General features: G+C 48.3%; 1 long non-coding RNA gene across 1 annotated transcript; it reads left to right on the top strand.

Moving 5' to 3' along the window:
• Window positions 1-14: 14 nt before the first annotated feature.
• On the top strand, window positions 15-21,541 carry LOC137155339 (uncharacterized). Its single transcript, XR_010920431.1, has 3 exons — window positions 15-42; window positions 6,244-6,291; window positions 21,346-21,541. It is a non-coding gene; the product is annotated as an uncharacterized lncRNA (long non-coding RNA).
• Window positions 21,542-25,465: the final 3,924 nt, after the last annotated feature.

Consider the following 25,465-nt stretch of genomic DNA (forward strand, 5'->3'; position numbering starts at 1 on the left):
ATAACTCAACTATTGCAGTCACTGTTTGGGACTTCAGTGCAGGTAGGGTTTGAGTGAGGTATTTTTGCTCCGCCTTTGCACCTATTCAGGATGGATCCCATGCATTCCCTCAATTGATCTCAGGTTGGAATTTAGCCCATTGTTTTTCATCATTTAAACAGGGATTTTTAAATTAAATGAAAAAGATGGTTTGGATCTCTTACTAGCTAGCTTAAATGCTCCACTCATGCAAAGGGGTCTACACGGGATGAGGCTCAGAACTGTGTGGATCCCTGCATAGGACAGACACTCCATCTGTAAATCCTATTCAGTTTGAAAACACTGGGTCTGATGCTTCTGTCACTTTCATCAGTTTCACACCAATGTAATTTCATGGACTAGAAATAGAATTGCCTCTGATTTTCTCTAGTGTTAGTGAGAGGTGGATCCGGGGCATGCTATATTTATGATTATTTTAAAGAGTGTTGTATTGATGGGATTTTTGCGTGGAAGAAAATTAGCTAATTGGTTACAAAATGTTTTCTGATGTAACTTCTATTTCTTCAAAAAGTTAACCTCTTTAGAAAGCCATGGTGGAACTCAAGCAGTTGTGCCCTTAGCATAATGACAGCAATAGATAGTCTGATCAGATTTGAAGATCAGCAGCATTATAGAATGTCACTTGTCTTAAAATAGCTATGTCTGAGCTGTCAAGTCTACCTACTTTTCTGGGCTTGTAATTTTGGTTCCTCTTCTATCATTAAGCATTGAAAATTTCATTTGTTTATATTAAATCTGAACTGATAGCTCCCTCTTTGTGCAAAAAGTTCTTCATCTGCAAGGCTTTAAACTTCACCTTAGCAGGTAATAAACATATATTTCAGATAGTTGTGTGCAGAGCTGCTGAAAGATTTGCAGGTCCTTATGAGTTAAATTAAAACCTGCCCTTATGCAATGCTCTTTGCTCTCCTCCTGTCCTTGCCTTGCATTGTACTTCGTTGCTTCTTTCTTTTCCCATTCATTTCTTACCCATCTGAACTCCTTGACTGCATGTGCCCTTTTCCATTCTTTTTCTTTGCACTTCCCTCCTTTTCATCTCACCTCAGCTCTGACTCCCTAGCACTGCACGGCTGGAGATATTCTGCTTTGGTGTTTTATTTTACATCAACTGACCTTTCTCTGTGTGAACTAGAACATAGGCATTCAAGTCCCGGTGTCCCAAGAAGTTTAAAATAGTGGACAGAGGAGTTTGGAAGCGTGAGGGATGAACAAATGTTTGTACAGCGTTCTGAGATCCTCAGGTGAAAGGCGCTGATGCATATCAATGCAAAATAGTATGTTAATTAATTATGAATGAGTGGGAAATCACTGGCAGCTTTTCCGTCTTGTGGGTTTGTGTGTAGTTTTTTCTATTACTCATTTTTCACAGAAGGGAAAAATCTTGTCTCCTGTGGCCCTGAACACTGAATCAGTATGATGTTGCTGTGCAAGAGGAAGAGGAGGGTGAATACTGAGTCCCACCCCCCTCCATCAGCACTGTTTTGCAGGGGGCCTCTTCTGCTCTCAAACCACGTTTTGGAGTTAGGGCAGGAGCTACTGGGGCTGTGCACAATGCCCAGAACTTGAGCCTGAGGGAGAAGGAGATCCTGGTCACAATGGGCTGCATGGCTGAGGCATGACTGTTTCCATTATTGTATGCAGAACCCGGAAAACATGCCTGAGAATGTCCTGTGCCCTCTCACAAAATCTGGAGCCTGAGTCCCATACCACAAAAGCATGTCCCCTCCTTCCACACCCCCCCACCAGCCTAACAGCTGACAGGGCCATCATAGGTTTCCTACACAAATACACACAATCTATTCAAAGTACTGTGTATGTCCAGGCTCTGCTATAGCTGCCATCTTTAAGGAGAGGTTGTTGGTAGCTGGTGTCTCTCTCTACCTGAACACAGCAAGATCATGGTGAAGCAACTGAAAGGCTCTTCAGACATCAGGATCCTGCTGGGTAAAGCAAGCTGGTGATCCATTCTCTCCCCATATATCATAGCTCCCTCCAATAGATCACCCCCATAATGTTCCTGCTTCATTCATATACCTGCTTCCTTATTAGATCCCTCACCTTCTTGGTGTGCTTCCCCAATTCACAGGAGTGAGATAGCTGTCCAACTTGGGTCCCTGCCCCATGACCTCCACCCTTTTCTTTCCTTCAGCTTTTAGCCTGATTCTTGCATCATGGTGTGTCATGTCTCTTTACCATTTAATGCTGCCTCAGGAATATTCCCTAATTGTCTGCTCTCTCTGTTGGATATTGACAGAATATTCTTCAGTCATTCTTTGCCTTCTAGAATTTAGTCTGCCTTCTTCCCCTGAGTCCTCAGTTTCCTTATAAACTGACAGCTCGTCTGTGGCTCCCTCCTAGTGAACTTCCTTTATGAAAAGTTCAGTCTTGTATTTTGACTCAAGTTAGCAAGCTGTCAGTAAAACCCAACCAGCTGCTTTGTTCATGCAAATTCTCATAACCATCAACAATTCCCACCGCCTTCTTTCTCCTCTCTTCTCCCTCCAGGGCTCCAGCTAGTGCTCACAAGCAGGTACTGCACTGCCTCACCTTGCTCTGTACGGTTGGGATTATACACCACACATCTTCTCTTTAATTAAAAAAAGAATTAACATGCCACAAATTAATTTCCAAGCATTCCATACTTAAATGATCACTTTATTTTCCCTCACCAGATACCCAGAAACTCTCATCTTCCTACATGATGAGCACTCTCATGTCAATCTGCTAGTACTTGAGAAAAGTCGCTAAGTGGGGGGCAGGAGAGGGAGTCGGCCACTCTAAGGGTCACCCAGGAACATGTGGCTGCTAATGAGTGGCTCCATTCCAAGAACAGCTTGCCAAAGATTGTCTGAGGCGAGACAGGGCAGTGTGTAGGCAGAGCTAAGGCTTGCTGGTTGCAAGGCCTGGAGCGTGCTGCTCCCCTAAAAGATTGTCACAAATGACTCTCCCCACCCTTCTCTGTGTGCCAGTGGGGAACAGTGGGAGGCCTTGTGCGTTTGGGAGGGGCAGTGCAGCTCCAGCCCACCCATCGCTACATGGATCAGCTTAGTCACTTACATCGGATGGGCAGCATCTGACATGTGACCTGCCTCATAACTTGCTCTAGGTCATGGCTTTCAACACTTTCCTCAGCATTCCTATCCACAATGGCAGCGGCAAAAGGTGGTGCCATGAACTAAAATCATATCCGCCAACTGGATCTTTATCCGCATGTTGGACTCATCGTGGCACTTGTACTCCCCCGTCTGTCTCTATCCATGTGTTTTTTCTTTTCTTATACTTACAGGGTAAGCTCCTTAGGGCAAGGACTGTCTTTTTGTTCCGAGTTTGTACAGCATCTACCGCAATGGGTGCTGGTCCATGACTTGGTCTCCTACATGCTACCAATAAATAATTAAATAAAGCTGGCAGCTCAGTCTCACCTGTTTAGAGCAATTCTAAGGGCAGGTCTACCCTAACTTACATCACTCAGGGGTGTGAAAAAGCCACTTCCCTGAGTGACGCAAGTTACAGCAACCAAAGCACCATCCACACCAGCACTATGTCAGTGGGAAATGCTCTCCTGCCAACATAGCTTCCGCCTCTCACGGAGGTGGAGTAATTATGCCGATGGGACAGAGCTCTCACATCGGCATACAGCGTCTTCACCAGATGCACTAGAGTGGTGCAGCTGTGCTAATGTAGTTCTACTTCTAGTGTAGACCTGCCCTAAGATAAGGATCTTGATTCCACCAGCCTAACTCAAATTGAGAGCAGTGTCCTGCTCTGCAAGCCGTCCTACAGAAGTACCCACTCACAGCGTAACGCAAGAGTAGGGCTGGCAGAACTCATCATTTCCAGTTATTAAAAATGCACCTACGTGTGGTTTGCTTTTGAGTGAATGGAAATGCACAGAAACACAATTCTCTTGGCACAGCAACCTTGGGTGACCCTGAACAATATTCCAAAGCAGCAATATGCCAAGCCAAGCCAGCCTTCTTTGATTCACCTCAGCTCCTATTTCTTAAGCTGGGAGCAACTTAATTTTAGTCTTTCGAGCACTGATTCTGACCTGTGTCTTCTGCACAGTCTTAAAGGTGGGGGCAAAGGTGTCTTTTTGCCCCTCCTTGATTCTGGGCTTGCCTATTTCCTGTGCAACTTTGAGCTGCCCCAGTGGTTGCTCTAATTTATGGCAACAATCCAGAGCTACCTAAGGGCCACTTTATAGCCCAGAGTAGCCAGAGTTTGGTGTGTGCCAGTCACACTTCTACTGCCACCAATATGCCCCCTCCTGCCTCAAGCCTGGCATAGGGGACAGACATTGAGCTTTATACTGGCTCTGTGCTGGCTTAGGAGATCCTGTACTGGGGGTATTCCCTAGATCACTATAAATCACTATAATTAGCAATAATTACAATAATCATTGTACATGCAAATTAGAGATGCAACTGCTTTTGTATTTGCATGCACACCTGGGTACCTAATTAGTCAAAAAAATCTGGGCCTCAATTGCAAATTAGTTTTGCCACAACACTATAATTCCAGCACTAGGCTCAAGTGGTCCTTTACACAGTTAGTTTAGCACTAGTGCAATTTTGCACATGTGCATGTTTTATATAGTTGACAGAGAGGATCTTCTGCAGAAGTAGAAAGGCCATACTGAGGGGGAAGAAGGGAAATAGAGCTAGCCAGAAAGCCACTTAATTTGACTTGTATGTATTTTATATTTGCATCTGTCATCTTCATAGGAAGGTCTGTTTTTATCTACCATAGTCTGCAAATTCCTATAAAAGTCAACATTATAAAGTCAACATTATTACTGTATTACTTATTTTCTAAAGAAAACATTTAGTTTTGTATTCAGATAGGTAACTGCAAAGCACCTTCTACTGGAAATCATTAGCTGGAACAGTTACATTTTCATCCTGACTACTGCTTAGAGCTGGGTTGAATGGTAAATCTCTCCTCCCCCGATTCATGCATATTTTTGCACATAAATCTGCTGAGTTTGGAACACCATGACTCATGGGATCCATTTGTTAGCTGTTCACATTGTGAGTATTTGGCCAACTGCTCTGAATATTTGAAAATCCCTTAATTTTCATGAGCGTTTAGTGATCTGAAAATTTAGCCTGGAAATTAATTATTCTCTTATTTAAGACATCCATCCAGGTAAGTGAAACAAGAGCTTCTTTGCACAGATTATCAATTGCTCTCAGCAATGACCAAGTTCATGTAATTAAGGTATATTTTTCATGATCTTTCTTTTCATAAAATAAAAACCTTTAATCCAAAAAATAAAAATGTAAAAAAATCCTTTTTACCTAGTAGTCAGGAAATTCAAACTTTTTTGATTACCAGAAGTGAGGTGAGGTCCTCTTGGGTATCGGATATATGCTGGGGAGGCTGGAAAGGAGAAGGTATTGGGAGATCATAAAAAGGAATAATAAAATAATAATAATAGATATGACCTATATAATGTTTTTCATCTGTAGATCTCAAAGCCTTTGCAGAGATAAGTAAGCATTTTACATGGGAAACAGAGGCACAGATAAGAAGTTATTTGAGAGAAAAGATGATCCAGTGGTTAGGTTACTAGCTTAGGACTTGGGAGACCTGGATTTAAATCCTTGCTTTGCCACAGACTTTCTGTGTCACCTTGAGCAAGTCAGTTAGCCTATTTGTGCCTCAGTTTCCCCTTTGTAAAATGGAGATAATAGGACTTTCCTACCTCACAGGAGAGTTTTAAGGATAAATACATTAAAGAGTGTGAAGCGTTCAGCTACTAGAGTAATGGGGGTCATAGAAGTACCTCATATAGGTTTGGAATGGAGCTGTGGGGTCTTCTGTAGGTTGTGAGGAGGGAGAATCTGGAGCCACCTTATGCAAACAAAACTGAACTTTAAAGAAAGTTCATGTTCAGATTGCAGGAAAGACTGCATTTTATGCCTGTCCTTTTGTTCATCCATGGAACCATGTTATTGCTGAGGTATCTGGAATGATAACTCAAATTGAGAGAGAACCTATGTCAGACTCCTCAAAATGGTGTGTATGTGTTTTTTACATTTTGTTTAGAAGTTAAAGGATTTCCAGTCAGATGCTTGATGATTTATTAATTTCACTCACATATTCTCTCTGACCTTAAGGCTTCGGGAGGAGAGAGCAAGAGCTGTGTGCTGCTAAGTGCAATACTAAATCATGTTGTCTCTTTCCCATCCCTTGCAGGTCAGCTGCCTGTTGGAGAAGGAATAAGTGACACAGGATATTCTCAGGGTATGTCTATGCTGCAATCGAAGGTTTGACTGTGGTGTGGGTAGGCATACTCCACGCTATCTTTAATCTAGCCAGCCTGGCTAAAAACAGCAGAGAAGACACCGTGGGGTTGGCTTCAGTGTGGACTATACAAACCAGCCTGAGACCTTGAGTACATAGTCACATTGCTAGCCCAAACCAGTGTCTGTGCCATCATGTCTTCACTGCTATTTTTAGCTGTGCTAGCTAGATTAAACCTAGCACAGGTTTAATCTACTTTAAGTAGCACTTGTTGCTCTCATACTATATACTCCAGTCCTTGGACAGAGGTAATCACAGAGGACATGCAGCCATCTTTCAGGAATCTCACCCAAAACAGCAATGTTCAATTCCCTGTCAACAACTGTGCCTCAGGAATTGATTCTTAGAGAGATTAAGGCAGCAGACAGCTGCTTGCTACAGCTCCCCCAAAAGAAAACAATTTTTCTAAATTCATAACACAAACATTTCTTCAAAGACTCAGCGGTGCGCACATGCTCAGAAAAAGAACTGGGAAGACTATGTGTAACAGCACCACCTAGAGACACACCTGCCATAACAATAGTATTTGACCCTTCTGTAAATACCCTCTATCTATGGACCTCAAAGGACATAATAATGAATTAGCCCTCACAGACCTCTGAAGTTGTAAGTATTATCAACCCTTTTAGAGACAGGAAAACTGGTGCACAGGAAGTTTAAGTGGCTTATTCAATGTGTGTGTGCATGTATAAAACCCAACACATTTAAAAAGGGGAGGTGGAGATCCATGATATTCTGTGAAATGAAAATCATCAATTTTGCACAGCTCCATATTTCATTTAGTTTGAAAAATTGTGACACGTGTGCCATAAAATCAAACTCTGGCAAAATAGTAGGGAGCGAAATGCACTGAATTGATGTTACATGCTAATAAATCCATTTTTAAGTGGTTTAATGTAATTATATTTCTGATGGCAAGTGAACTAATTAAAGTTTCCTATAATATACTGTAATTATAGCATTCATCCTACTGAGGTTAAATGAGTATTTAACTTTAGTGATAAGATTCAATAAATGCTAAAATTAGTGATGGGCCTGAACTGGAAACAAATCCAAATATTCCCCCAAACCTTGGAGAAATTAGGATTTGTGGTTTACAGTTCATCTCTGTAATGGGATGAGCCATAAATTTAGATGCAAACAAACCCAAACGTCATGTGCCTATGTGTACACTAAACATTTAAAGTACACTGCTGCATTGCATCTCTGCTAAAATCCTCTGCTACTCCAAATTGAAGGCAAAGCTGACTCAGCCCCCATCTGCGTGAGTGAGGAGGCTCCCTAAGCAGCAGAATGGGCATACCCTGGCAAAAGCAGGAAATATCCTGAAGGCAGGGAGGGTGACTGCTGCACTCACTGATCTCCAGCTGGAGAGAAAGCTCTTTCACACTTGGCTGCATCGCTGTTCCCTCACAAATGAGGTGGATTTAAGGTTGACCCAGTCAGAATTCTCTTGAATGCCAACCTAGCCCATTTGAAACCTCAGGAGCCTTTTGCTTCTAAGCCATACATTGAAATCTGGGCCAGGACCCTAGTGACAGAAAGTCATTGGTCAGGGCAGGCAGCAATGAAAGGGAGACATGGGACTGGATTTAAGCAGCAGGCCGCACCTTTAACAAAGGGGTGGGGTGCTATACACTGAATCCTCTTGCCTCCCTCCACCACCACTGGGGAAACCAGAGGGGACCAAAGGAGATCTCAGGCTGTGAAGATGTCAGGTCTCTCCTTGTAATGAGGGGGCATGGCCTCCCTGACAGGGAGGGACTGCCACTTAATCCCAGGAAGCCACACCTGCCATGCCAGAAGCCGAGACAGGAACTGAAAATATAAAGGGATGGGGTGCTATACACTCAGCGCCTCACATAGCAGGCATTTATGTGGGTCCAATGCAGGGTTACAGGGCTTGCACCATGTAAAACAGGGTTACTTACCAGTAACTGTTGTTCTTCGAGATGTGTTGCTCATATCCATTCTAATATAGGTGAGTACACGCCCCATGCACTGGTTCCTGGAACTTTTTCGCCCCTAGCAAGCCCTGTAGGGCCGGCTCCGACGCCCCCTGGAGTGCCGCGCTCATGCCGCGGTATATCAGGGGCCGCCGGCCCAGAGGGCCCTCAGTCCCTTCTTTCCACCGAATCTGACAGCGGGGACGGAGAGTGGGTGTGGAATGGATATGAGCAATACATCTCGAAGAACAACACTTACTGGTAAGTAACCCTGTTTTCTATCTTCTAGTGATTGCTCATATCCATTCCAATATAGGTGATTAAATAGGCATACCTTGGAGGTGGGTAGGAGTCAGTGTTGAGCTGCTCTCATCAGCACAGCCCTGCTGAAGCCTGCATCCTCTCTCGCCTGCTGCACAATGGCATAGTGGGATGTGAAGGTGTGGACCGACAACCAGGTTGCTGCTCTGCAGATGTCCTGCAGGGGCACTCTCTCCAGGAACACCGCAGATGAGGCCTGGGCTCTGGTTGAGTGCGCTGTCACAACTCCTGGAAGCAACACCTTCGCCTGCTCGTAGCAGGTCCTGATGCAGGCAGTGATCCAGGAGGAGATGCGCTGGATGGAGACAGGTGAGCCCATCATCTGGACCGCCACTGCCACGAACAACTGTGGTCCGCTCGTTGTAGTAGGCCAGGGCTCGTCTGATGTCCAGTGAGTGCCGTCTCCGCTCTTCTTTCCTAAACCACACGGGTTGGAGGAACACGGGGAGGAAGATATCCTGGTTATAATGAAACTGGGATACCACCTTTGGCAGGAAGGCTGGGTGGGGGTCTCAGCCGCACCTTGTCTTTATGAAGACAGTGCAGGGGGGCTGCGAGGTCAAGGCCCTAATCTCAGAGACCCTCCTAGCCGATGTAATGGCCACCAGGAAGGCTACTTTCCACGAGAGGACGAGCAGCGGGCATGTAGCCATAGGCTCGAAGGGGGGGTCCCGTCAGAGTGGTGAGGACCAGGTTCAAAACCCAGGGAGTCACCGGGTCACGGACCTGCAGATACAGCCTCTCCACCCCTTTGAGGAACCTGAGAGACATAGGGTGCGAGAATAGCGACCACCCCTCCAACGGCTGGTGGAAGGCCGAGATGGCCGCCAGGCATACCCTCAGGGAGGCCAGGGCCAGGCCCTGCAGCTTCAGCTAGAGCAGGTACTCCAAGATCACCTGTATGGGCGAACAGATCGGTGGGATACCCTGGAACTCCGCCCAACAGGTAAACCGCTTCCACTTGGCCTGGTAAACCACCTGAGTGGAAGGTTTCCTGCTACCCAGCAGGACCTGTTGGACTTGCAGTGAGCTCTCTCTCTCCCTCCATTAGCCACAGAGTCTCCATGCTGTCAGGTGGAGGGAGTCCAGGTCCGGGTGCAGCAGGTGACCCTGGTCCTGTGAGAGCAGGTCGTAACGCCTCGGGAGCGGCATCGGAGTGGCGATGGACAGGTCCAGCAGCATGCTGAACCAATATTGTCTCGGCCAGGCCAGGGCGACCAGAATGATGTCCACTTTGTCCCTCTTGATCTTCAAGAGGACTTTGGGCAGCAGCGGAATGGGGGGAAACGCATACAGGAGTGTCCCCATACAGTCTATAAGGAACGCGTTGGAAATGGAGCCCGGCTCGCAACCCTGCAGCGAGCAGAACTTCGGGCACTTCCTGTTCCAGGACGACGCGAACAGGTCCAGTTGGGGAACACCCCACCTGCAGAAAATGGAAGTCACCATCTCCGGGTGCAGTGACCAGTCGTGGCGGGGTAGAAATGACCTGCTGAGGCAGTCCGTCTCGTTGTTCCTGACCCCTGGGAGGTGAGAGGCAGATATGTGGAAGTCGTGCCTCAACGCAAGGTCCCAAAGGCGAATGGCCTCCTGGCAAAGGGCCGAGTAGCGCACGCCCCCCCTTTCCTGTTTATGTAAAACATGGCTGCTGTGTTGTCCATCAGCACCTGTACCATCCTGCCCCTCAGGAATCTGAGGAACACTTTGCAGGCCAGACGGACAGCCCTGAGCTCCCGGACTTTGATGTGGAGGCAACGTTCTTGCGCCGACTAGAGCCCTTGGGTGCTGAGGTTGCTGCTGATGTGGGCCCCCCAACCCACATCCGAGGCAACCGTAATAAGAGTTATCGAGGGTGTCAGTTCTCTGAAGGGGACACCCCTCATTACTTCCCCTGGGTCCCTCCACCAATCCAGGGAGGACAGTACCTGAGTGGTGACAGTGACCTTTCTGCTCAATGAGTGCCTGGCTGGTGCATATACCGAGGCCAACCAGCCCTGGAGAGGCCTGAGCTTGAGGCGAGCCAGCCTCACCACATATGTGCATGCCACCATGCGTCCCAACAGCTGCATGCAGTGCCTGGCTGTCGTCGTGGGGGACCTGTGGAGACTGGCGATTATGGCAGCCAATACCTCGAAGCGAGGCTGTGGGAGGAAGGCTCTGGCCTGGATGGCAGCCAGAGTGACCCCGATGAAGTCTATGCGCTGCACGGGGTGAGAATAGACTTCTGCTCGTTAATGAGCAGCCCCAGTCTGGTGCATGTGGCGCAAGTGAGTGCCAGGCTGTTGCTCACATGGGCCCTGGACCTGCCCTGGATCAGCCAGTCATCCAGGTAGGGGAAGAACTGAACCCCTCTGCGGCGCAGGTAGGCCGCCACCAACGCCATGCACTTTGTAAAGACCCTGGGGGCCAACGAAAGGCCAAAGGGCAGGGCTGAGAACTAGTACTGGCACCCAGCTACCACAAACCAAAGGAACCTTCTGTGGCTGGGGAGGATAGTAATGTGTAAATAAGCGTCCTTTAGATCAAGGGCAGCATACCAGTCCCCTGGATCTAGAGCAGGAATGATGGAGGCTAGGGAAACCATACGGAATCTGAGGCACCTGATGAACTTGTTCAGACGGCGGAGATCCAAAATGGGCCTCAGGCCCCCCTTTGCCTTGGGGATGAGGAAATAACAGGAGTAGAACCCCTTTCTTCAGGAGGAACCTCTTCCACCCCTCCGAGGAGGAGAAGAGAATTCACCTCCTGAATGAGGAGATGCTCGTGAGAGGGGTCCCCTGAAGAGGGACAGGGTAGGGGGAGAGTCTGGGGGGAAGGCCGAGAGTTGCAGGGCATAACCTCTGTGCACTACGCCCAGTACCCAACGGTCGGAGGTAATGCTCTGCCACTTGGCGAAGTACGGCGTCAGTATGTACATAAAGGGAGATTTTTGATCCAGGGGGATGGGGGAGGTGCCACTCTCGGTCGCACCATCAAAATTGTTTTTTATTGTTTCCCTTGAAGGGCCTTTGCTGTGGATCCGCCAAGTCCCGGCGGTTGGGTGCCCTATATCTGTCCCGACCCCTCCTGAGTGGGTCGGAAAGGTGGTCTCGGTGCCGGCTGGGGCAGATGCTGGGGACGTGGCCGCGCCTGACGCCTAGAGGCCTGCGGCGCCTACAGCCCCAAGGACTTCAGGATGGTCCTGGAGTCCTTCAGGACCTGCAGTTTGTCCTCTGTACAGTCGGAAAAGAGGCCAGCATAGTCAAAAGGCAGGTCCTCTATTGCCTGCTGGACCTCCTGTGACAGCCCTGAGGATTGGAGCCAGGAGCACCGACGCATAACGATGCCAGACACCATCACCCTACCAGCGGCATCTGCAGCATCACTGGCTGACTGGAGGGCTGCTCCCACCACCCTGGATGAGAGTGGCAAAGTTTGCTGCCTTGTCCTGAGACAAACCCTGCGTGAACCTCTGGAGGGAGGACCAGAGGTTCAAGATGTAGCGGTCGAGGAGCGCCTGGTGATTAGCGATCCTCAGCTACAGGGCCCCCGTGGAATAGACCTTCCTGCCAAACAGGTTTAACTTTTTGTTGTCCTTGTTCTTGGGGGTATTTGCCTGGGCCCATTGTCTGTCTCGCTGGTTGGCAGCCTCCACAACCAGCGACCCCGGAGCAGGATGATTATAGAGGAATTCAAATCCCTCTGCTGGAACATAATATTTCCGTTCAGCGCCCTTGGAAGTGGGGGCAACCAAGGCGGGGGTCTGCCAAAGGGCCTTAACAATTTTCAGGACCCGCTCATGTACAGGGAGGGCAACCCTGGACGGCCCTGCCGACCCCGATACCCCGAAGAGGGGGTCCTCCTCCTCGGAGAGCTCTTTGAGCTCGAGGTTCAAATTGTCTGCCACTCTCTTAAGAAACTCTTGATGAGCTTTAAAGACAGGGAGGGATACCAGTGAAGAGGAGGAGGACTATGGGAGGGACCCCGTAGAGGGACTGGCTCAAAGGAGGCGGTGGTGGGTGGGCCGTCGAGGAGGGGACTGACACCGTGCCCTGGGCTGTTTGAGTTCCCCAGGGACCCCAGTAGGGCCATTGCCAGGGACCCTAGAACCCTGCTGGGACCTGCCCCGGTGCCGAGAGGGGAGGGCCCCGGTGCGGATGGCGCCCTGAGCTACAGGACAGGTACCGCCGGGACTTGCGGTCCCGACCCACCTTCCCTGATGACCTGCTCCGGGATGAAGAGGAGTGGCCTTGGCGGTGCCCACGGTGCCGGCGGGGGGGGGACGAGTGGCTGGAGGAGCTGGACGACCACCGCCGAGACGCCGAGGTCTTGTATGGGCATTTCCTGGGAGACCTGGAGTGGTGCCGACCATCAGGAGTGCGCCCCCGCCGGGACTCCAAGGACCAGGAGCGATGGCGTGGTGCCGAAGGCTCCTTCGGTGCCGAGACTTTCGGTGCTGGTCCCGGCACCGGGCTGCAGGCCAGGGATCGGGAGCGGTGCCGGGCACGCTGAGTGCCGGAAATCGGGCATGCTGGGCTGTGGTCTGGGGATCTGGACCGGTGCCGAGAGGGCCGGGTCCCTTCTGGTACTGGGATCCGTGCCGGACTGCGCACCGGGGACTGAGAGCGGTGTGAAGTGAGCCTGCTGCCAGCAGGTGCTGGGATCCGCACTGGCTACGTGCCCGCGATCGGGATCAGTGCCAAGCGTGCTGTTGGACCCCGGTCGCAGAGTAGTGCGTTGGGGATCGGGAGCGGTACCGAGTGCCCTGGGACTCTTGGGTCACCGGGATCCACGCCGGGCTGCATGCCAGGGATAGAGACTGGTGCTGTGCCTCCCTGTTGGTGTCTGGGGAGTGGGAGCTGTGTCGGGTGTGGTGATCCAGCACCCTCGTCTGTGCCGGGCTATACTCCAGGGATCGGGACCGGCACCAAGTGCCTCCAGTCTGCTCGGCCACTGGGATCCACTTTGGAGTGCGCGCTCAGGACCGGGACCGGTGCCGGGATCCTGAAGATCGAGCCCTTTGCGAGGCGGAACTTGAACGGTGTCACCCCGCGCCGGAGCTTGAGACCGCCCTCGGTGCTGTGGTGTCGAGGAGCTCGACGACCCAGTGTCGGAGCTGGGAGGGGAGCCCGCACTCTCGACCCTCCTCGACCATCTTGGGGGAGACTCGGATTCCTGTCTCCGCCACCCACTGGGGCCACCCAGCATGGGTTTACCCCAAGATGCCGGTCCCCGCACCCTCAGCCGAGGGGGGACGGAGGCATAGGCATGCCCATGAGGGCGTGTGCCGCAGCAAATACCTCCGGCGTCAACGGCCCCTGCAGGGGCACTCCCCCACTCCCAGGAGTCAGGGGAGGCTCCCTGCGAGGAGATGCTGGTGCCGGAGTACTCTCCACGGCACGTGGCTGGGGCATCTCCTGTGTAACCCCCGGCTGTACCGGTGGCGCGGGGGAGTCCATGTGAGCGGCACCTTGCCGCTTTTTCTTCTTTGGCACTGCCGGCTGCTGCATCGACTGTTCTGGTGCCGGTGGTGTGCTGCGCACTGAAGATACACTCGGTGCTGCAGGGGAGCGGGACGGTTCCAAGTCCAGCCGGAGCGCGGACTCCATGAGCATAGCTCGTAGGCATGCATCCTGCTCCTTCTGTGTGCGAGGTTTGAAGGCCTTGCAAATCCGGCACTTGTCCTTACGATGCTGCTCCAGAAGGCAACAGAGGAAGCGGTCGTGGGGATCGCTTACCGGAAAAGCCTTGCCGCACGGCACAGGCCTTAAAACTGGTTGAGCCGGGCATGGCTCAACACTAAGCCCCGAAGGGCACTATCTTATCCCTAATGCTAACTACTTCATTAATTACTATACTTAACTCTAACAATAACGCTAACAACAACTACTAGAAAAAAACTACAGGGATTGCTACTTGCTGAAGAGTGAGGGGCAGACATTCCAGCTACCATCAATGGGCGGAAAGAAGGAACTGAGGGCCCTCAGGGCCGGCGGCGCCTGATATACCGCAGCATGAGCGCGGCACTCCAGGGGGTACCGGAGCCAGCCCTACAGAGCTTGCTGGGGGCAAAAAAGTTCCGGGAACCAGTGCATGGGGCGCGCACTCACCTATATTGGAATGGATATGAGCAATCACTCGAAGATAGAACCAATAACTTCGCTGGGGGAAACCATCTTCAGCTTACCTCTAGGACTCGGCTCACTTCTGAATCCTCTTGCCTCCCTCCACCACCACTGGGGGAAGCAGAGGGGACCAAAGGAGACCTCAGGCTGTGAATTCGTCAGGTCTCTCCTTGTAATGAGGGGGCATGGTCTCCCTGACAGGGAGGGACTGCCACTCAATCCCTGGAGGGCAGACCCCAGGAAGCCACACCTGCCATGCCAGAAGCAAAGGGGTGGAGCCAAGACAGGAACTGGAAGTATAAAGGGCGGGCTCTATAGCTCAGATGGGAGGCAGCTGCTGAAGGAGAAGGATGTCTCCTGCACGGCAAGGACCCCGGCTACTCTGAGGACTCCCCTGACCCGCCTGAGCTGTTGGACAGCCTAGACAGTGAGGGCTTGGTTGGACTGTAGCTGGCAATGTACCCAGGGAGGCTGATGATGACCCTGAGCCTCAAAGTAGTCCAGGGGTAGCCGAGTTAGGTCCAGCTGGGCTCGCACACAAGTGCCTGTCAGTGAGTTGCGGCTGGAGCCCCGCTGACCCAGTGGCGGAACGCTCTGCCAGTGATAGAGCCCTGGGCTGGGAAGCAGTGGAGTCGGGAGGGCCCCCATCCTCCTCCCCATTTGGCACCCCATCCCTGGTGTGGTAGCCTCACCCTAGTCTGTGATGCTTTGTTGGGCCATAGACTGCTTTGCCCACCTCGCCCTGCCTGGGGGCTTGAGGCTATAGGCTGTGAGAGAACTAATCCCCTGCCTAAAGTTTGCCCACGTAGGTGTGGCAGCAAGGGGACATGGCCTCCCTCCAAGACTGACAGGGAGGGACAGGCCACATCCTCTACCCCCTTTCTTACAGGCACATCAGCCACCACCAAAATCCCAGGTCTCATTTACCTCTGGGCTCTGTTTTTCTTCATGCTTTATATTTGAATATTACTTCCCAGTCCTGCCCCCTACCCAGTTGTGCCTGCACAATATTGTGTGGAAGGCAAAAACCCCACCAGACCTCTGCCAATTGGCCCCAACAGGGAAAAATTCTTTGCTGAGCCCCATGATGGGTCAGATCCACAATATCCGGGAGCACAGCTCTCCTCTATTATACTTCAACTACAGGGAGACAGGGTGGGACAGCCATAGAGGCCTGGACAGGTTTTAAATTTTAGGGGAGTGTAATAGCTAATTGGGTCTTCTATCCCCTCTGGCCGGCCAATGAGAGGCAGAGAAACCCCTTTCCCCACACACATTCCTCCATGCACAGGTATAGGAGCATGGGCATCATTCCTGTTAGTCATCAAACATTCCCCCCCTTCACTGATAATGGGGGGACACAGTACCATGGGATGGCTGTTTGGTGCCCAATGCAAATGAGTTGGTGGTTTCACTCCACTTCCTAGTAGGCAAGCATCCACACCATATGGGGTGGCACTGTTAGCGATCTTAATAGAACGTGAATGGGCAAAAACTCTGTTGCTTTGTGACCTGTAGAGGAAGTACCCTGCGGGGAAGGCTGGAAGGAGGATGGCCCAGTGTTTAGGGTGCTAGCCTGGGATTTAGGTGATCAGGCTTCAATTTCCCCCTGTATCACAGACTTTCTGTCTGACCTTGAGCTGATCACCTAGACCACAGTCACACTAGAAAAGGTTTGCACCTACACTAGAAGGGTTTGCAGTTTTGCTGTGATTCATGCTGATGCAGCTGAAGTCAGGTCTTCATTAGCAAAGGTCTGCAAGGATAGCTATATGGCAAACCCTCCTAAAGTGTAAGTGCAGCTCATACCAGTAAAAGAACGTTTTTGCCATTGTAGAGTATACCAGTTCCCTGCACTGAAATGAGCTATACCAGCAAAAGCAATTTTTGCCGGTATAACTGTATCTACACTAAAGCCTGGCTTACGCTAGAAAATTAGGTCAATGTAATCGATCTACATCGATCAGGGTGTGAAAAATCCACACCCTTGAGTGGCATAATTAAGCTGATCTGAGTGCTCAGTGTAGACAGCACTAGGTCAACGAAAGAATTTGTCCACTGACGTAGCTATTGCTTCTTGGGGCAGTGTATTACCTACAACCATGGGAGACTACCTCTTGTTGGCATAGGTAGCGTCTGCACCGATCATAGAATCATAGATTGGAGTTGGAAGGGACCTCATCTGTGCCACTCTAGCGTTTTAAGTGTAGACAAGCCCTTATGTCTACACTTAAAACATTATAGCACTTCAGTGTAGACACTACAGCAACGAGAAGGGTTCTTCCATTGATGTTGCTAATCCACTTCCCTGAGACGATGTCTACTCTGCTGGCAGCACAGCCGGCAGTGCAGGATCTATTTTGTGGGTTTGATTGAGCGGCAGTGAAGACTCGCTCATTTGAACCTGGAAGTCAATCCATGACCAATGTAACCCAGGCCTGAGAAGTGGAAGGAAAAAATTTTTCCATCGCCCTAGTACTGTCTGCACTGGGGTTATGGTGACAAATGTACACTCCTGAGAGACATAGTTTTCACACCCTGAGGAATGTAGCTATGCTGATGTAAGTTTTCAGTGTAGAGCAGCCCTAAGGCTTTCGCTGGTATAGAAGTGTCATTAAAATATAATCACATCCCAAGTGACACTTCTGTACCAGCAAAAGTCTTCAGTGTAAACCTGGCCTTAAATCTGTGCCTAAATTCCCTATCTCTGACATGGGGATATGTCCCCTACACGTTGTTGTAAGGATAAATACATTAAAGCTAGTGAGGCATTCAGATACTAATTCCAATGATGTTGGTCACATAAGTACCTAAGAAAGACAAGCTTAGCCACGCTGAAGGAATGCTACAGTGTTGCTGTCCATGCTGTATGAACAGATAAGGTAACATTACTTTCCATGGCTACCCCAGTCATGAACAACCAGTTCACTTCAGAAGGCCACTCTTCAGATACACCTGCACTGATTTAACAATGTACTGTATGGCTCACTATACACATGCCTTTAGGCTGAAATAATACAGCATAGAACTTGCAAGATAGGTCCAGGCTCCTTTGAGTTCAAAAACAGAAGCCAAACTTCCAACAGTGCCAACATACCAGCAACTCCTATTCTGAGCTAGTGCAGTTTAAAGGGCATCTTTCCAACTATCAGTTTATATCACTTGGCAACTTGCAGAAGCACAAAGGTAGCTTCAGTGATTGGTAATAGGAAAACACCCTTTATGAGAAAGGAGAAACAGTGAGTGACTTCACTTTATAAATCACTAGGTGAACGAACAGGGGCCTGCATCTGCTTTCACATTTGGCTAGGATTCTTTTCCTGAGATGATCATGCCTCCAACCAAAATTGGTGACAGTAAATCATGATATTTATAAGAAAGAGAAGAGAAAGTATCCACAACTTACGGAAGTGTGTAATAGTTCACAAAACAACTGTTTGACTAAAATATATTTCTCTTAATGCGTGAAGGCAGTTAGTGGCAAGCACATCTGAGGCATAATACTGTGACCTTTCCTGAGGAGGCTGTCCCACCCAGCTTTCATATTGATGAGCTTGATTTTTCAAGGCACTAAGAACCGTGAGCTCCCATTGATACCGAGAGGTGCTGAAGGCGCTTTGAATGGAATGGATCTCAAGGTGCTTTACAAACTCTGCCCATAGTAAGAACCTAAGAATGACCATACTGGGCTAGACTGATGATCCATCTAGCCCAGTATCCTGTCTTCTGACAATGGCCAATGCCAGATGCTTCAGAATGACCTGAACAAGGCAATTTACAGAGTTATCCATCCCGTCAGCCACTTGCAGCTTCTGGCAGTCAGATGTTTAGGAGGACACTACAGCATGGGGTTATGGCCTTGACCATCTTGGCTAATAGCCATTAAGGGACCTATCCTCCATGAACTTTAGTTCTTTTTTGAATCCAGTTATATTTTTGGCCTTCACAACATCCCCAGGCAACGAGTTCCTCAGTTGGACTGTGCAGTGTGTGAAGAAGTACTTCCTTATGTTTGTTTGTTTTAAATTAGCTATCCATTAATTTCATTGGGTGACCCCTGGTTCTTGTGTTATGTGAAGGGGTAAATACCACTTCCTTATTCATTTTCTCTACACCATTCATAATTTTATAGACCTCCATCATATTCACCCTTTAAGTGTCTCTTTTCTAAGCTAAACAATCCCAGTCTTTTTAGTTTCTTCTTATATGGAAGCTGTTCCATACCCCTTTATCATTTTTGTTGCCCTTTTCTGTACTTTTTCCAATTCTAATATATCATTTTTGAGATGAAGCAACCAGACTTGCATGCAGAATTCAAGGTGTGGGTGCATCATGGCGTTATGTACGGCATTTTCAGCATTATGATCTATCACTTTCCTAATGGTTCCTAACATTGGTAGGTTTTTTTAACTGCCATGGCACATTGAGCAGATGGTTTCAGAGAACTATGCACAGTGACTCCAAGATTGCTTTCTTGAATGGTAAAAGCTAATTTGGCCCGCATCATTTTGTATGTATAGTTAGGATTATGTTTTCCAATGTGTATTACGTTTCATTTATCAACATTGAATTTCATCTGCCACTTTGTTGCCCAGGCACCCTGTTTAGTGAGATTGCTTTGCAGTTTTCTTTGGACTTAACTATCTTGATTAATTTTGCATCATCAGCAAACTTTGTCATCTCACTGTTCACAGCCCTTTTTCCAGATCATTTATGAATGTTGAACAGCATCAATCCAAGTACAGATCTCTGGGATGACACAACTATTTACCTCTCTCCACTGTGAAAACTGACCTGTCAGCTGGTACAGAGGCTGATTTAAGTCATAGGTTACATCTCACAGTTAGTAGTTCTGTAATTTCATATTTGAATTCCTTCAGAACTCTTGGATAAATATTATCTGGTCCTCGTGACCTAGGTGATAGTAGCTAATCTGAATCTAATTGTATCTACCTATGAATTATTTTGCCTACACTGAAGTGGTCAATCACTTCTATGGCAAAAGCTGGCCAGTACTTAACAGCACACTGCAACATTGTACAGTAGATTAGGACTGAAAGTGAAACTCACTGAATCCAGCTGAAATTGCAGAGGGAATGTTTATAATTAGAAAGAAATCACATGAGTTACAACTTCTCCAAGACACCAGTGTTAACAACTGTGATCTTCTAAAGCGTGCCATCAATTTTTACTGGCCTGATTTTCAGATAGTTAGATGTGCACAGTGACTGCTATTGTTTGCACAATTTAAGTAATTGCACATAGACATGACCAGTCATTATTTGAAATGATGATTTGCACACACAGTTCTGAGTGTGTGTGGAGTTGTGATATTCATGTGCAAATTTGTATACTTGTCTGCATGCTTAAAGTTCTGATCAGGGCCTCGATTTTATATCCAAAGGATGGCAGGTCACTTTTTTGGCTTTGCTCTGGCTCCTTTGCACTGCTTTGGTGGCTCAATGGGGACTTAAAGATGCCCTAAATGAAAAGCTGAGGACTCCCCCAGCAGATGTACAGCTGGAGTAATTGGCTGTACTACATCCCTCCCAATCCCCATGATATAGGTATAGAAAGGAGGTGTGATTGGAGTGTGCTCAGCTCCAGGGATCTCCACTGGTGAGTTAGCGCAGTCTTAAGGGATGGAGGGGTGGGCAGGGATAGGAAAGTAGTAGGAAGCTATTTTTCCCCACTCCCACAGAGGAGTTGAGTATTGCTCCAGCACACCTGAGTATCTGGTTTGGTACTTCTAATAGAGCAGCACCTCCAACAACAGGCTGGGATGCTGGGTCACTGAAAAAACAAACAAACCCTTTTTGAATCATTGGAATGCAAAAAAGTTGCAATGACCTGTATCAAGCAAGAGGTCTGATTAGATGATCATAATAGTTCCTTCTGGCCTTAAAATCTATGAAAGAAATGAAAGTGATAATTTAGGACATAATCTACTACATGTTAATTTCTGTCATCTGCAAAAATATTGATCTGTAACCATAGTGTTATCTTTGCTTGCAAAGATAAAGTGTAGTAACGTTAATATTGCTGTTTACAAAACTGCATTAGTAGGAAAAGGAAACTACACTGTTAGTTTCAATTTCATCTGGATGATTTCCTGTAAATGAGGCTATGTGATCTGCAGCTAAGTTTGAGGCCTCCAGGTGGCTTTGGTTTGCAAATTCAGGTTTTTGTTTCATTCTCGGTCCATTAGAAAGTATCTCTTATCTGAAATTCACATCATCTTAAGTTATATAGTCTATTTGAATGTAAGGACTTGATTTTCATGTCTTCAAAAGAACAGGGCAGAGTGCAAAAATGTGTGCACAATTTCATGCCTAATTTACACAAGCATTTACTGTGATCGGGCATGCAGATTAAGTGTTTGTATGTGTAAATAGTGCAGGAGGCACATTCTGCCCATTTGTCCTTGTGAACAAACAATTATTGTAGGCAGCTATAATAGACCAAACAATTGTGAGCACATTTTTTTATTTGAACCTGCACTTCTGAAGTTTTGCAAATCAGATCCATTGGCTTCTCTCTTGTGATTTATGACTAGGTCTTTATCACCCAGGTTTTCCTTATAATGTCATTCTCTCTTCTTTTTTGTTTTGTTTCCTGATTAGTTAAAAAACCTGGGGTCAGATCGTCGACTGGTATGACTTGGTGAAGCTCCCTCGATTTCAGTGGAGCTAAGCTACTTCACACCAGCTGAGAATCAGCCACTTTGTACTCCTGTATAGCTTGGAAGATGGGACACTCAAGATTCAATTTTCAATCTTCGCTGTTCAAGATTTTACTGTGTTGGCAATAAAAGTCTGATCTCCCTCCCATCAAATTCTTATTTGACCCTGCTTGTTCTAGACCTAGTGGAAACAGATGTGTCTTAATTAGTCTGGAAAGCCTTAGTAAATGTTTAATAACAAATGGTGTATAGAATACAAACCAGTAGCTTTGATTAAGATCATTTCAATCAAGATATGGAGGAGGTTTGTGGAATTTTAATATCAAAGTATATTTCTGAATTTGACATTTCCTCTTGAATCCAGGAGATTGTATCAGTAAACAGGCTAGACATGTCCAACTTCTGTCTTAAAGGACTGATTTGTCTTCCAAAAATAGAAGAAGCCCAAGCCTCTGTGCAAAAATGCACAAGCAATTGTGTACTAACACTTTTGCACTTACAATGAATTTGTTTCTGTGGTGAGGGCCTGCACCAGACCTGTGCATCATTTACATCTTAAGCCCTGTTCTGAGGGCTGTTAAGTGGTGGATAGGCTTTGTGCAGAATTGCCATTACTGTACACGGCAACATGCAATGTACATGACAGTAGCCACCTAGACATCCAGTTACCAATTTGCATATGTAATAGTATTAAATGCATTCTAAGGTTGGGCTTGGAATCTCACTCCCAAATTGAAAATAGCTGTATCCCACAGATGGTTTGAAAATGGGGCCTTAAAAGTGTACAAAGGAAGAAAATTGAGTTCACTGAGGCACCAGTCCCATAAAGTTCTTAAGCAGACACTTAACTATAAGCATATGAATAGTAACATTGAAAGGGCATTAGGCAAGAGTTTCCCTATTCTCTGTCTTATTTCCTCTTTTCACTCATTTGTACTTTTGCACAGTTACTCAGCTGTCCCTTCTACATTTATGTTCTGCTTCCTCCTTGCATATAATCTACAGAACCACTTCACTTCCTTGGCTTTGATTTCTGCTCTGATCTTTTTCACCTGCCAATAACAACTTACCCCTGATAAATACTGAGTAGTCCTCAGAGCTGGCCTTGCGGGTGGGAGACGTGTGCCACTGCAAGAGGCAAGATGCGGGGCGGTTCTGGGGTGTGAGGCCATGGAAGGGAGCTCAGGGCAATAGGGAGAGGGGAGGCAGTGGGGATGATGGGGATAGGTGAGGAAGCCCAGAGAGGCAGTGGGGAGCCAAAGGAGATGGGGGGGATGGATGGGGAGCCAGCAGAGGCAGGGTGATGATAGAGATGGGAGCTTAGGGATCCAGGGGCAATGGAGGGATAAATGGGGAGACAGTGGGGGCCAGAGGTGCCAAAATACCATTTTCCCTACGGCTGGTCCTGGTAATCCTTTTCATCTTCTGTTTCTTCCTCCAGCCCTGTTACTACAGCTGGGTGAATAGTAAGAAAAACTATTCACAAATAGAATTTCACTTGGCATTTTCAGTCTTTCATTTCCCTTTCATGTGCATTCATGCAGGCAAAGTATTTGCTCATGCAGCTGTTTACAGAAATTAAATCCAGGCCTCGGTCTGATCACAAAACAAAATTTGTTTAGTTAATAAACTAAGTTAATTTCCAGCAGAAGCACTTTATAAAGTTTAGATCATCCAATCAAGGACCAGAAACAATACCATGTGACTTAGGTGACCAATCACACATCTCGAATATTAACTTGTATCAGATACTAGAAGGAATACTCACACCAAACAGTCCATAACAGGATCGTAAGATGGAATTTGTTTGTAAAGACCATTTGTTGAACAATTTACACCAGTTTTAAGGCCCCAATGTACTTTCTGTAAAGTTAGGAACCTCCTAAGCTTGGTGTTCCTGCCAAATTCCTGGGAAAGTACACTGAACTCCTCCAGAAGTTTTAATTAAGTAATTATTTGTTTAATTAATTTTAATCTTAGTTTATGCATCTTAGAATGGTAGAACCCTGTTGTGTAGTACAGGATTGCTGTGCGCTGTTGGAGAGATGCAACTTTTCACCACAGAGTGGGATGCACTTCAGTAGCGGGTGAAAGAAGCCCTCTGAGGCGCTCACCTACCTCATAAGGAAGCTCTGGGAGTTTATCCATTCATATTTATCTAGTGCTTCAATATCTTGGATTTTAGCTTGTTTAAAATAAATGGCCACTCTTTATTTTTAGCTCCTTTTCTTTTGGAGCATGATTCTGTACTCACACTGGTGTAAATCAGACATGACTTCACTGACATCATAGAATTACATTGGTATTAAAACCAGTGGAATAATACTCTGTGTTCCCTTTGACATGAATATTGTATGTCAAGCTTCCGTTAAGAGCCCACTGTTTTTTATAATGTTAAATGATGTGGGAAGAATTGATCCAACTAAATCTCGCTAATTCCTGGCATCACTCTAGTGGATATTAAGGAGTGTGAACGTGCCTGCTGAGGGCAGCATCTGGGGTTCCCCTCTGAGTCCTTCTTAGAGGGGGACCGGTCCTCCTGCCGGGGAAACAGCCTAGTCCTTCGCCCCAGCCCTAGGCAGGGCAGGTGAGCCAACAGTCTTTCGCCCCGGCCCTGGGCAGGGCAGGGCTGGCAAACAAGCAGTCTAGCACCCAGCCCGTAGGCAGGGCTGGCAAACAAGCAGTCTTGTCTCTGGGACGGTAAGGAGGGTAAGGTTCTTCCGGGGTGGCTCGGGATGGGGGAAAGGGGACGCAGGCCCACCCGTCTCCACTGCGTCCCAGCCCAGGGCCCTAGCAGTGGCAGAGGCACCTGCCACTGCGTTGGCAGGGCTCCTGCCGCAACACGCCAACCGGGTTGCCCCGGACTCAGCCACTGTTTAGGGCTGTCCCTAGGCTTCTTCCTCCCCATACCCCCAGGTACCTGATTCCTCCGGGTCGTTGGGGTGTGGTAGTCCCAATCAGGCCCTCCTCGTGCACCGGCAGCAGCTCCGGCAACTCCATGGGCTCCTCCTCGGATGGCAGCTCCTCCAAGTCCTCCGGCCCCCAGGCCACAGGTAGGGTTGGTAGGTTCTCCGGGTCCCAGGCTCTGTACTGCTCGGGCCTATCCGCCTCCTGTTCCCTGGCAGCAGGTAGCTCGGATGGGCCCTCCTTTGGCTCCCAGGCAGCGGGTGACTCAGGTGGGCTCCCCTCCGACTCCCAGGCAGCGGGTGACTCAGGTGGGCTCCCCTCCGACTCCCAGGCAGCGGGTGACTCAGGTGGGCTCTCTGCCAGTCCCCAGTCTGGGGTTAAGACTGGCCACTCCCCCTCAGCATGGGCCTCAGGCCTGCTTCTAGCTTGGAGCCTCCGGGGAGAGGCATCCTTTCCCTCAGCCATCCCCACCTGACTGAGCTCACAGGCCAGGGTTTAAAGGCCTGGCCCCGCCTCCCTGCTTCCGGTCAGGTGGTCTCCTTCTGGGCTCTAGCAGCCAGGGTGGGTTTGGTTCTAACCACCCCTCCCGGCTACAAGGAGCAAACACATTTGATGTCATCCGTGTGTTTCAGTAATTGTGTTTGGAAAGGGCTTTTTAAGTACGTGTGCAGGATTTTGAAGAAGTTGATTTGGAGGCCAGTTTTACTGACAGGCCTCAGGCTATTTCCAGGGTGGCAAACAACACCATCAAAATAAAACTAGTGGATGCCTATCATTAATTTCAATTTATCTTCCTTTAACCCATCATTGATGCTAGTATCCCCCTGGCAGTGTCTTGAAGGCGGTGCTTGTGTTGCCAGAGACTGGTGGAGTCAGGGAGCTGATGCACAGCAGCAAAGGCAAGCTAAGGGCCTTTGCTGCTATGCATCAACTCCTTCATTTCACCAGTCTCTGGCAACACAAGCTACTGCCTTCAAGGCCTCCATAGGCCTCACTCTCTCGGTATAGGTAGCGGATAGGCACACACCAAAACCTCTGAGTGTCCCTCTGGAGGGCCCAGCCCCCAGTCCACTGAACACATACAAGGCTCTCAGATTCTCTACTCCCAAAGAAATAGCATGCAACGATTTACTTGTTTTAACTCAGGATCACTG

This window comes from Emydura macquarii, unplaced genomic scaffold (assembly GCF_026122565.2).
Source record: "Emydura macquarii macquarii isolate MOO-44397 ecotype Brisbane River unplaced genomic scaffold, CSIRO-AGI_Emac_v2 contig_1348, whole genome shotgun sequence".
Taxonomy (NCBI): domain Eukaryota; kingdom Metazoa; phylum Chordata; order Testudines; family Chelidae; genus Emydura; species Emydura macquarii.